Source organism: Chrysemys picta, chromosome 5, assembly GCF_011386835.1.
Source record: "Chrysemys picta bellii isolate R12L10 chromosome 5, ASM1138683v2, whole genome shotgun sequence".
NCBI classification, from domain to species: Eukaryota; Metazoa; Chordata; order Testudines; family Emydidae; genus Chrysemys; species Chrysemys picta.
In genome coordinates this window covers 95,187,436-95,201,565 of record NC_088795.1, presented here as the reverse complement: position 1 = coordinate 95,201,565, position 14,130 = coordinate 95,187,436, and the positions used below count along the sequence as shown (strand labels likewise).

Genomic DNA, 14,130 nt, shown 5'->3' with positions numbered 1-14,130 from the left:
TTCTTAACATCTCCACATACATAGGTTTGAGAGACTTCTTCATATCCCTCCCTGAGCACCAGTGATCATCAAACTTAACTGAGATACAGCATGCACCTTCCAACCCAAACAGCGAGCACTGGTCTTTGTGTTTTTATCAGAGTAGTCAAAAAATGCCAATTATTTTTTTCCTGAAAATTCATTGTGTTTGCTTTGTAGAGGTTTCCCATTAAAATTCACAGTTTTGACTAGACAAATAGAACCCCCAAAAGGTTTTGGTTTTTGAAAAATAAGAGGGTGTGTTAAACCAATAAAACTATGTTTACTGAAAATGAAACAGATTGCTCAAGTTTTAATTTTTTATTAAGCTTTTTATGGTCAAAATTGACATTTTTTCCTATGAAATAGTAAAGAGCTCATGTTTTCAGATATGTACCTATTGAGTGCTCATGAAAGGTGCCTGCTTGACACGGATTTCCCCCTTTTGAATATATATGTTTTCTCTGCCTATTGTATTAACTCTATTGGCATGCTGTGTATTTAGTGAGTGCCAAATCTTAAAAAGTCTAGCAGATGTGCAATGGGAGAAAAGCAACACAGGGACGCTCTTTCCACCATCAACCTCCACTGTATCCCAGCAACAGCTGAACAGACAGGATCCAGACATGCTGCTCCATAGAGCACTAGAAGCTGAAGGCACTGCCGAAGTACCTACTGACTAAATCACATCCCTAAGGGCTATGGTGTTCCAGCTAAGAAAAGCATCAGAAATGTACAGCAATGCTAACTAGGCAGCGGATACCACTGCTTTCCCCTCTCCAAATGATACATAAGAATGGGAGCAGCATTGAATCCTAAAATCTTTCACCATTTAAAAAAAAAAAAAAAACACACACACACTGATGACTGTAGCAGTTACATCCCTGAAGTCAAAGAAAATATTCCCCCTCAGGATCTTTTCATAGTTCCTTTTATATTGCAGTAGGACTGACAGAGGAATGCACTAAGAGCTCAAGGTCCTATAATAGGAGTGAAGTTATACAAACCTAACACATGGTTTCAGGCAGTTGAATTTATCTTTTCAACTAGTAGCAGACAAACTATCTTCAGCTTGTATTAATGCAGTTCAGCTCATATGAACAGACAGAACTGAAAGGGAGCAGGAATGTACTTTATTATCTGTTGGAGAATTTCAATTTTATTTTTCAAATACAGTTGAATGACTCTTTGCAGCCAAAAAACCTGAAGATCTTGATTACTGTTGCAAGAATAATCTCAGCTTTGCTGTGCAGAAGACAGCGGAAATAAATACTGTTGGTAGATGTTGTCATCTGTAAGCTACAAAACAAGAGCCAGAATATTAAATCTGGAGACTAACCTAAGGTGGCAGTTGTTAACATGTTTTAATTGTGCTTTTAGTCAGAAGTATGAGTGTTACAAAAGGAAAAATATTTCTTACACTGCTAGTTGAATTACTGATTGCAGTTAATAGGTCCTGAAAATGTTAGCCCTTTTTCATATTCTTGGCTAATTCACAGACTGAGCCTGATTTTTGATAACATTGATTATTTGTAAGTATTCACCAAGCAGTTTATGCAAACAAAATTTCTGATTAGATTATTCAGAAGGTTCACTAAAATTATTCCCTGTTAATGGTGCCTGGTCAGTAACTGAAGTCCCAGGATATTATTTCTGTTCCCTGAGAATAAGAGAAAATGTTTTGAACAGATGAAAATCAAATAATGCACTTCCAGAATATATTTTTGAATGGTGCTAAGCCTTTGTAATGTATGAAACTTTTCATAAGTAGCTGGTGGCCATCCGAACACTCAAAAACCAATGAATAATGCTGACCTCGCCCATACAAAAATGGACTCACCCAAGTTCAGTGTAATAGTTGAGCAGCTCTAGAATTTAGGATACCAATATAAAATACTAGTTAATGAATGTCAACTGCCAACACATTTAATGAAAGGGAGAGAGGAATCAGACAGGATCTCAAGTAGAGTGCCCAGATGTCCCGATTTTATAGGGACAGTCCTGATTTTTAGGTCTCTCTCTTATAGCGGCTCCTAACCCAGTCCTGATTTTTCACACTTGCTGTCTGGTCACCTTAACCTCAAGAGCACAAACATACCCAGCAAACATGATATGGAAAAGAAGAATCAGTGTCCTCACAGGAGTATACTTTCCCTCCTCTGCCAAATCAGTCATGATGATCAGTACCAATTAGGGGAGTAGAACTGTATCCCTGCCTCTTCCTTGCCCATTTAGGAGTAGCCACTGCCTCTTGCCAGAAGGTGTCCTTGGTCAACTACTGCAATTGTGGTCATTTGCACTAGCCATTTTTGTACATCCATGCAAGGGCAGATCCCTAGTCTCCTAAAGGGAAAATTCCTTCCACTTTCTTCCATTGCAGAATTGGCTATGTATATTATTTTTATATATACTTTTCTGCTGCATCTGATATTGGCCACTTCTGGATGTAGGATCCCAGAACAAATCGTATATGTTTCTATCACCTACTGGGTTCCAGCCTCCCAGCTAGTGCTGTATCTTGCGGTATCTTGCCAGTTGCTGGTCTACGTAGGATAATTTTTGAAGAGCACTGTGGTGAAACTACTCAGCCAGCGTTACTTCAGCCTCTTTTTTTTTAGTAGATTTTTTTAATCTGTGAAGAATGGTGAAGCTGTTGCACTGGTGCCTGATTACAGTTCAATTCCATTTTAGGCAGTGAAGTGTCTGAGAGGAAACCGACACAGTAGCCCCACTGGTGTCTAAACTAGCAAGTTGTGCATTTCAGCATTTCTAAATTGTTCATGCTGACATTTCAATCTGAACAATAAAGGAAAACACTTGCAAGATGAGGAGTTTCTGCTGAAAAGGAAGTTATCCTCTGTGTGGTCTGCACCACCATCCTGCCCTCCACACACACCACTAACCTGGGCATCATCTTCTACTTGAGCCTCTAGTTCCTCACCTCCAGGCTACATCTACATTTTGCTGATTCCTTCTGCACAACATCTAAGAGATGGTCTTTTATCCATCCACACAGCGAGCGCTCTCATCCAAGCTCTTATCTTGATACTGCAACATCCCTTTTTCTGGCCATGACAAATGCAATCGTGCCCTGCTTGTATCCATTCATAATGCAGCTGCAAAGACCATCCTCCCATCCATCATTGGGAAAGGGGAGCCAGTAGAGAGATTCAAAGACAGGAGTGACATCAGATCAAACATAAGTTGTTAGTCTTCACTTTCAAGGCTCTTCCCAGTAAATCCCCACACTGCCTATCATCTCTCACTCACTACCAAGCTATTTCTTTGCCTCCAATCAGCTCACAAGATTAGCCTCTATTGCTCACTTGATAAAAGGTGTCTGAAAATTTAAACTTTTTTTCCTGTGCTACCCCACACTTTTGGGAGGAGCTCTTTGTAACCATCACAGTCATCTCATTATCCACCTTCAAATGCCCCCTTTACTGTGATACATGCAAAACAATTGCCAACAGTTAGGGGCAGTGGTCTCTGCACACCAGCAGCCTATCATGTTGTCCAATATGGTCTCATTGTTTCCTGGTATTTCCTCTCTGTATCCATCTCTTGGATCTCATCTTATACTTGGATTGTAAGCTCCTTTGTGCAGGGACCTTCTTTTTGTTGTCTGTGTACAATGCCTAATATAACAGCATCCTGGTCCATGAGTAGACCTACTAAGTGCTATGGTAATAAAAAAATATTTCAATTCTAAGCAAAACTTGAAAAGATGAATAAGTTTGTCCCATCCTTTTGATTGGAAGCTCGTGCTTTAATCAAACAAGGTTTTGCTTTGCTTTGGCCTTGTTTAGGAGTTAAAATATGCAGCTATATACAATTCAGGAAAGATACTCAGAAACTGAAAGGAGTTCAGAAAGGAGCAACAAAATAAAGTTACTCATAACCTATCCTGTTTCTTTTCTGCCATATTTCACTACCCTGTATTTTTGACATCCTCTTTCCTACCTAGGTTAAAAAAAAATTACTTGCTATAAACAACTTGTTTATTTTCAACAAATAGTAAATATGAGATATTCAAAGATGCAAAGAGCAGCTAGGTGCCTAATTCCCATTGACTTTCAATAGGAATTGACTACCTAAATGACATTTGTGCCTTTGAAAATCTCCCACTAAAAGGACAGAAACCCTACCTATTTGTAGCCTGGCTAAGATGGCTAAAGGGGAGTGTCAACACAGTCTACAAGTATTTGAAGAGTATAAACACCAAGAAGGGAAAAGAATGTATGATGGTACAAGAGGCTCTAATTAGTGGGCTGCTGGTTAAGCAGTTATTTTAAAAATAAATCCAAAGCTTTTAAGATTAAGATGCTGCTGCATTGGATTTATCTATCTTTAGGAAAGAGGCCTAAACTATCCCTTTAAAGGAAGATGTAAATATTATATAGGATTCATATCATGCCATTATTCTATTAGTGGAACGCCCCGTGAAATCAATAGTGATTTTTATCTTGGGGATATGGCTGTGAAAGCCTGAAATGGTGAGGCATTCATTGCTAGTAAGAGTGATATTTTTACAACAGATATTCTAGGGGATTGTGTGTGGAATTTTCAAAAGTACCCAGTTTTGGCCTAACTGTTCCACTGAAGTAGATGGTAAAACTCCCTTTGACTTCAGTGGAAGTTGAAAAAGGCCAATGGTGAGTACTTTTGAAAATCCTGCCCTATGAAAAGGGATCAAGTCTTTCTCCTTCTGCTCCCCATCCCCAAATCAACACCAGGCATCAAAGAAAGGTGGCGATTCATAATCGAGAATCCCAACCCACCATACAAATTAATACATAGGATTATTTAACCTGAGCCAGCCAAGATGGCTCTTCTCCTTGCCACTGCCATACCCTCTCTGTTATATGTAGGAAGAGCAGGGACTGAAGACACTGCAGATAAAAACCTGTGGCTGGTCCATGCCAGCTGACTCAGGCTCTCAGAGCTCAGGCTGCGGGACGGTTTCATTTCAGTGTCGACTTCAGGGCTTGGGTTGCAGCCCGAGCTGTGGGACCCTCCCACCTTGGAGGGTCCTAGAGCCCAGACTCCAGCCCAAGCTCAGAAATCTACACTGCAATTAAACAGTCCTTTAGCCGAAGTCCCAGGAACCCGAATCAGCTGGCATGTGCCAGCCTTGGGTGTCTAATAGCAGTGTAAACATACCCAAAGGGTCCTTGCTCACAGACTCTCACCCAGCCCCTTTCATCTTATAATCAAATCCACAGTGAAGACCACCACCACAGGATCATTAAAGGAGAAAGCAGAACACAAAGCAATGGAATTTGGGAGTGACCTAGCATGCTATGCAATCAGCCCTCTGACATACATAAGCCAATGAAAATAATTGGGCTGGGGGAAGGAAAGTGGTTAAACACTTTAAAAGCTGTTTTCTTTTGTTGCAGAATCTTCACTTCTCACACAGAAATACCTGAGGCAGAGGCTTAGGATCCGTGGTGACTAAAGCAGACTCTGATGAAGCATTTATCAGTGAGGGAATTTCCCAGTTGTAAGGTGATAATCAGTGACTGATGGATGAAACTAGCCCTCTTACTGAAATCTGGGGCTCTGTGTTCAAAGCAGATACACTTGAGAAGTACCGGAATTGATGTTGTAATTTGCAAGATCATGTTAGTCTTTGTATTTGCTTATGGTGACAATTTTGTTGCTAATGAAAAATAGTTAAGTTGAATATCATTTTTACATTTACTTTGCATTCCTACAGACCTACATTTAAAAGACTAAGTCAATGTCTAGTGATGATTTAAAATTCTACACTTCTGGAGAAAAAAATAATGATTTATTCAGCTAACTGAACAATTTGTAATTAATAACCTATTTGATTAATGTTGCTTAACTAAATTAACTAAAAATCACAATTTTCTCAGATTTATTTATATATCTTTTTGACAACTCTTCATAAATTAACAAGCCAATGTAAATAGAATTTAGGTCCTGATTAAGGAAAGCATCCTTGTTCCAGAAAAGCACTTACGCCTATGCATTATGCAGCCTATGCTGAAGTCCCATTGAATACAATTGCGTGGATAGGATTTTGTTGAGAGGGGATTTAGCTATAAAGTGAGACAAGGAAGGTAGAGCAGACACTAAAATGAGGGGGTATGGGAGAAGGGAAAGCAGGAGAGTACAGAGGGCATGTGGAGAAAGGCTGAAATAAAGAGACTATGAGGAAGGGTTGGGAGACAGTGGGAACAGCCAGCCAATCTGTTCAAGGTCTCAGTCCTTAGCATCAAGGTGCTCCATGGCTTACCTCAGGGTATCTAGATGATCGCCTAAAGCTTCATGATAAAGACGTGGTCAACAACTTGATTCCTCATGCACAATGGACCTTGTTATATTTGGACCGAACAAAGATAGTGACACGGGGGAGCTGATTCAAAGCACAGCTGCCTGCGGTGGTAGCCTTATTGTTGTTTTGGCAGCAGAAGTGAAGCCAACAAAAGTGAGACTTTACACTGGGGATGGAGAAGTGCAAAGTGCCCAAATATTTAAAGAGATCGGACATCACATTCCTCCACCTTATATAAAGAAAGGTCTTTCCAAACATATACATCATGTACATGGCTAACAAAAACACTATATAATCTAATGAAAAGTTGTTGGTGGACACCAGAGACTCTTAAATGGCAAGGGATTGTTCTGCCCTGGAACAGCAACTCACTAACAATTTATCAGTTCAGGCACACCACTGATTGCTGTGTGGGAGTTTTCTCAGGGGCTGCTCCAAGACTGTGCAATGAATTCCCCCAGGAAGTAAGGACCATCACAAACCTCACCCACCTTCTGCTCCAAGTGCAAGGTGGATTTCTTTGACCTTTCCTTCTCCAGTGCAAACACATACTGGAGAGGCAACAGGCATACTGAGACAATCCTGCCAAAACAAGACTGCACACAATTCCCTACCAGGAGAGGATGAGACCCCAGCCATATGGCAGATGTATAATCATGCTGTTTAATGCACTACTGGAAGGTGTTCAGATACTATGGTGATGACTGTGATAGAAGAACCTATCTAGAATGGAATCAGCAGACAAGAGTGTCCAGGGTTACCTCCTTTGAAATGCAAAAAAAAAAAAAACACCACACACCACACACACCTGTTTCCCCTCCCCGCAGCAAGGCAACCAACCCTCAGACAACTCCGGAACCACCCCCCCCCCCAAAGCCACTTATTATATCTAGAGAAATAACAGAGGTAAGATTGGTAATATTGCATATCTCCTCACTCTTGCATGACTCAAACCCTCTCTCAAACACATGCAGTGTACTTGCCTGTTGGTGGATACCCAGCTGCTGTATTTTCAGCAGTTTTTATCTGTTATCATGTAAACTGCAGGAGTGGGAATACAGCCACATCTTTAGCTGAACACAAACATTTACCATTAGATATCCCAGTATATTGTGCTAATAATTCACATATTTTGACCCACGTAAAAAATAATAATAATAATAAAAAAAATACCCAGCAGATTAAATTATTTTTCTGGCAACTGGCAAATCCATAAAGCTGCCAGGGCAGTCAAATCTCAGCCAGGTGTCAAGCCTAGTCCAGAATAAAAGCTGTAAAAATGTTGGAATCTGATGACATCAAAACCTGCATCTCCATACCACAGCTACTGGTCTCTGCTGCTCTCAGCTGAGTTTCAGGGGGGCTCCTTCCAGCTGTCTTTGTCCCTATGCCTACATGCTGGATGAGGGGTAGGACCCCATGGGCCCTCATGCCCCCATAAATTCTCTCCCCTGCACAGTCCTGAGGGTGGTGGTGGAGGGATAACGTCAGCTGAGTTAATAATTAGTTATCTACCTATTATGGGGTGTTGTGGTGATTGATAGAGAAAGTGAGATGGAGAAGACTGAAGAGACAATGAAATACAGCTGGGAACATGGGAGAGGACAGCCATGAGGAAAAAGGGGAACAAAGGGGACAAAACAGAAAAAGGGGCAAGATGTTGGGACAATGTTTCTAGTAGGGGTGCTGATGATGGAAGCCATATATTTGGTGTTTGTTATTACAAATTCAAGCCAGGGGGTGCAGCAGCATTCCAGCCCCACTGAAGAGGGGAGAAAGAAAATGTAGCACCAGAGAGCCATGGGGTAAAGAGCAGAAGGTGGAGTTAATAAGAGAGAACAAGAGGAAAGGTGGTGCTGCTTTTCAGGGAGATGATGATAGAAAGGAGAGGCTAGAAAAGAGAAACAGACAAAATGTAGGGCCCCCAGAGGGTATAGAGCTGGCTCCTCTGTTGCCTACCCTGCAGCCCTTAGTGCAGTGCGCAATTAGGAGGGACTGCTGGAACAAGCTGTGTTCAGTTGGGGATTGGGCAGTAAATCAGGAAGCTGTAGCCAGCTCTGAGGGCCCCCGCCCTGAGTGAAGCAGTGGATGCAGCCCTATATTTTTTGTCTAGCTCTTATTTCCTCAAGACTTTTGTGCAGTGCTACTCTTGTATTTTGTTTCCATATAAGTCAATTCTCTTTTTAAGCACACAGTGTGTTTCTGATTAAGTCACACAAAGTTATTTTTAACCTGAATTAACTGCTTTTGAAGCAATCTAAATTTAGAGAGATGTTACAGTAACGTGTGCCTACTGAATACTGAAAGCAAATAGACCCCTGGTAGTAAGAAAACGCGAAGGCAACCCATTTTGTAAGGGCATAACCAATACTCATGGGGAACATCCATGACAGTGAATTAAACACAAGATTAAAAAATTATTTGGTTGATTTGATTTGCTCAATTTAGCACACCAGGAAAAATGCTTCTGTGATAATGGAAATAGAGTTGGGCAAAGTATTATAGAACATAATTTTCTCAATGAATTTGCTTTGTGTGTGAATTATTCACAAATATTGACAGATTTTTGTTCATTTCTTTGTTTTATGCAAACACACTTCTTCCAAAGGAGTGTTCACAAACTATTCACTGCAACTTTTGCTTTGAGTATTTGTACTCTAGTGGGTTATTTATGTCACAAGGTATTTTTCCTGATCTGTGACTGGATGACTCATTCATAATAAAAGGAGCAGGGTGGGCCCTTGAATATGTACCTAGGGGGGTTATCTCAATTTCCAGTCGAAGCCTGTATGTGGATAGATTCACATGATTGTTTTCAAGACTAGCTTTCCATGATCTTTCTTGAGAGCACACAAAATGCCTCTATGAATGTTCACAGGAAATTGAAAGGGTTTTGCATACTTCTGAAATTGAATTGAGGTTTATATCTGAATACATTTATGAAAATCCTTTTTTGCAATTTAAGAAGAATGGCTGTCCTTAACTGCCACAGACTTCCTGAAGGACCTCAGACAAGTCTTTGTGCCTCATTTTGTCTTCTGTTAAATGGGGGATGATGCTTCCTTTCTCCCTCCCTTTTTAATCTAATTAGATTGTCAAATATTCAAGGTAGGGACTGTTTTATATTGTGTGTATGTATGCTGCCTACCACGCTGTAGCTGTGATCTTGGCAGAGGGCTCTACTGGAGACAGAAGATTTACAAGCGTCAATCCTGCTAACAAGAATGATAGGGTTTCATGCATATGTATCTGGGAAATAGGGGATGCTTTAATTGAAAAGATGTCTCTCAGATTAGATGGAAGTTAGGAGGAGACAATAGAGCAGGGAGTGCTGGAGAGAATTTCTGGGTCTAAATAACCTTACATATGTTTAGGTGCTTATCTAGATAGAGTAGAATTAACAAACCCTCCAACATTTTGAGGCTCACTCATCACTATGATACTTTAGTGAGTTAATCATAAGTGAGCCATTGTGAACAGGTGGCTTCATACCAGATCTAAGGGCTTGTTTACACAAGGAATTATGCTGGAATAGCTATTCATGATTAACTGTTCCAGAATGGATTAAGCTAAATGGGAAAAAGTAATATTATTCCAGAATAGGAGCACTATACAGAACTCACTGTGCTGGAGAAACCCATCATGGCAAAAATCAGGCATTGCAGTCTCTCTACTTCATTCTTCCTCATGGCTCCCACGGTCTTGGCTCTCCAGTCAGGTCACATTTTTGTTCTCACCCCTTCCATGGTAACAAAGTCCCTTAGTCCAAAAACAGCATCAAAACATAAGAATCTTCAGCCTCACTGAGCTCAGCCTTCAGCCCCCTTCCTTTCAGGCAGGCCCTAGAGACAACAGTCCATTTTACTGCTTGTCATCTCCTGGGCCCCAGTCACCCTGACAACACAGACCAGGTGGGCTGTAGTCCACGAAAGCTTATGCTCTAATAAATTTGTTAGTCTCTAAGGTGCCACAAGTACTCCTCCTCTCAAGGGTTCCGGTAGGCCACAGTACTCCTATAATCCTTAGGCCAAGCCAGATTCCTTGCTTCACACAGGAGCAGTCTGTTCTCCTTAAATCACAGCTCTCAACTGCTTAGTTTTTTTCCTCTTAAGTCCAGCAACCCACATTGGTGTAGCTGGACAGATCTAATTAAATAGAGCTGCCTGGCCCAAAGCCTTCTGGCCCGTAAAGCAGAAGTGCATCCTGTTACAAGCACTCACCCACACATGCAGTTAATTGGGAATAATTAATCTGCTTTAAATTCACACCCTACCTTATTACATATTAACTTTCATGTTTTAAAGACAAGTCCTAGTACAGTTCAGTTATCGTATATATGTACACTTAACCCTCCCTCCCCCGAGGTTTTACTTTATAAACAAACCAATAAATGTGACAGATAAAAATCCAGTCTAAGCCTTACCCCTCCAAACTTGACATTTCCAAGGAGTCCTAGTTCAGTGTTTCTCAATCCATGTCCATCTCTGCCTTATGGAGTAGGGAGTGATGCACTCCATGGAGGGCTCAGGGTTTCAGTATGTCTCTGGAAAAAGCACAATCCCTCGTGACTGAACCAGTGCCCAGGAGCACCGCCAGCTTTTTTGCCGCAAATGTTAGTGCCCTAGGCGATCGCCTAGGTCGCCTAATGGGTTGTGCCGGCCCTGCCAGTGCCCATCAAGACTGAATGCTATAACCCCACCCTCATGATCACACTTTATAGGACTGCAACCGTGACAGGCTCTGGGATGATCCATGTGAGGAGTTGGCCCCTACTGCTCTTTCTGTGCCAGTGACTGCTGCTAATAAGGCACTGCCTCCATTCCCAGCTACCCTGCAACATAAGATTGACTCTCATGGATAGATATTATGCAAGTTTTTGTCACCATTATGACCCTAGTTTAAAACCTAAATGAAATTCACTTAAATTCGGACTCTTTTCCTGTGAAGGTCGGGCTTTCTATCTATGGCTCAAATTTTTGTGCAAGGCCTCCACCATGCAAATCTTTACTTACACTTAGTTTCACTCAGTGAGTCGTCTCCACCAACTTCCCCTTCAGATAAGAATTTCTGGTAATTTCAAAGGCAACAGTTTCCTCCAATACTTGGTCAGTGGCTAAAGATGTAGGAGGAAGTTTGAAGAACAAAAATGTGCAAGACTCACAATGCTTTTCTGGATTGCATCAGTGGGAATGTTCACATAAGAAACACATGCATAAATATTTGCAGGGTCAAGACTTTGATAATGATATGTGGAATGGGGCTACTAAAGTCAATATTTTTGCCTTTTCAAGTGAAAATATGTGGAGTTCTCTTTCCTTGTTGTTATAAGGTGCTCTTTAGGTTTAGTAATAAAAAGTGGGGTTAAACATTTGTAAAAAGTTTAAAAGTTGTGATTTTTCCATTTTTTTCTAAATTAATAAAATTTGTGATTATCTAATTCCTTTTTGGTTTTGGCTTCTTCACAATTTTCTCTTATGGGGACAAAGTAATATAAATCAACCAAGAAGTCAAAACATCAGAAGCAGCTAGATCAATTAATAGATTGCAAATTTGGTAGTGCAAGTAGAGACTCTTTGAAGGCACTGGCCACAGAGGCTGTAGTCTATCACTCACACAGCTCCAGTCTGTTTATTGATTTGGTTTCTTTGACATCTCTAGAGGAAAACACTTGATATCAGCTTATTAAGAAAATGGATCATAAATTGAAAACATTTCTTAAGATTCAGACAACTGAAGCTTCTACAGAACAGATGAACAAGAATAAATCTATTAAGGAATTAATTCAATTCAACCTGGTGTTAATTGGTCCAAAAATACCATTGCATACATTGGTGAAACACCAGGTTATAGCACATTGCAAATTCTGGGAAATAAGTCTATAGCCAATAGCTTGCTTGCAATAGGCTTGAATGTGGGACTGGAGGGGAGCGAGAGATTCCCCTAAATGTCTTTGCCAGAGTTGTTTGGAGAGTTTGAGTGAAAAATATGATCCTACACTATCTTCAAAAAGGGCTTTACAGTTATCTCCTCCCCATGCTATTTTGATACAGGGATGTTGATGGGAGAGGAATTAGATGACAACTTCCTTGGAGATTTAAAATTAAATTTCTTTGATAACATTTCAAAGTTATTTATTAAAGACTTCAAGTTTTAGTCTTTCCCAGTGTTGCTCAGGAAACACAAGGCCACAGATTAGGGTTTAATTTATTTAGATCTGGATTCAGCAAGGTAAGCACAGTAGTCTCACTTACTTCAGTGGAACTATTCCAGTTCTTTAAGTATCTGCTTAGTGCCTTGCTAAATCAGGGTCTTAAATAAGATATTAGTAAAAGTAGAGCAAAATTGTCATTTTAGCCAGGCAAGCTCCATGTCATACATAAAGCCAAGAATGGGATTATTATCAAGGTTGCAAGTCTAATTACTATATGCCTCCGTGCCCCTCCACCCCACGGTTGGGTGTGACAAAGATGCCACTTCTCCTTTGGTACCAACTCCCCCTCCAACCCAGTGCTGATCTGCCTCTTCCTGTGACTCAGTCCTTCAGTCAGAGCACTTTTAGTCCTACCCCTTCTGGGGTAAACAGAGTCCCCACACCAATCGTCTAGCAGCATCACAGCAGAGCTTTGCCCCAACTTCAGGCTTTGTGGGCCTTTCTGCTCTAGGCCTCAGGGTTTTCACATCACCACCTTAGGTGGAGCAGTTGGTGAACTCAAGCCAACCATCTACTCTGGATTCTAGCCACAGGATCCTTTATGAAACATATGGTCTCTTTTATTCAGACCCTCTGCAGTATCCCTGGGTTGCTACCTACCTTCCCCACAGCTAGGCCTTTCTCAGTCTGTTCTGAAGATTTAAAAAAAGGAGACCCAAACTAGTTATGGAGAACGCAAGGCCTACCTGCCCCAAGGAGACTTTGGCATTTAGGCCTCTCTAGTTAGGCTGTGCCCCCAGCTGAGCCTTCCATCACAGGGCTAGCTCAAGAAGTCCACACCCTCTCCCAGACTGCCACTGCTAAAATGGGCTTTTTCCTCTTAACTTCTCCCTGCAGGCTTGACACCTCTGACAGGTGTAACAAGGTGGAGCTGATTGATCCCATAGGCTCTCATTGACCCAGAAGGGGCTAATGTGGGAGTCTGTGTATCCCATCACACCTACAGAATAAATGTAATGTTTTATTAGTGGCAACTTAGAGTGTGTGATTGGCAAAATTATAATGTGTATTTTTCCCCCACTGAAATGTGGTTTGTTACAGCTATATTATTGATGGCCGTATGTGTAGGACTATTGTATATATTCAGTATTTTTTAAAAATATATAAATTAAAAATCAATCAAGAAAAGTTAAACTCAGAACCTTGCAGACTGCAGGATATTTGGCAATTTAAGTGCTAACTTATTTGTGACAATCAGAAATGGTTTCATTGTATAAAATCAGTGTTGCAGCATGGTTCATTGATTAGGAAGAACAAAGTCCTCCCTGAAATTGTTGTGCAGGGTACTGTATCATACACTAAACCAAGCATTGCAAAGGCAGGCTGTCACTTTCTCACAGGTATTCTCAGCAGGGTGTGTTGTGCTATTTTCCTTTGGTGGGCAGTGTATCCTTACTCCCCAGTGGTGTTGTACAGGGCTAGGCAACAGCAGTGGAAATGTTTGCAGTCTGTCTACACTAGCTGCCACCAGTGTTACCACTAGAAGAGCTTCAAGAGTGGGAGCTTTCTTGAAAGAGACCAGTGCACACAAGGCTATAGTCTTTTCTATTTCCCTTTGAGACATCTCCAGCTAAAATGGAAATGGCGGGGGAGG

At 41.0% G+C, this 14,130-nt stretch overlaps 1 long non-coding RNA gene across 1 annotated transcript; it reads right to left on the bottom strand.

Moving 5' to 3' along the window:
• Positions 1-712: 712 nt before the first annotated feature.
• LOC135983994 (uncharacterized) lies at positions 713-13,326 on the bottom strand. Its single transcript, XR_010601897.1, has 5 exons — positions 13,223-13,326; positions 11,338-11,438; positions 10,749-10,868; positions 9,949-10,084; positions 713-1,317 (listed from the first exon to the last, which is right to left on the bottom strand). It is a non-coding gene; the product is annotated as an uncharacterized LOC135983994 (long non-coding RNA).
• Between the last annotated feature and the right edge of the window lie 804 nt (positions 13,327-14,130).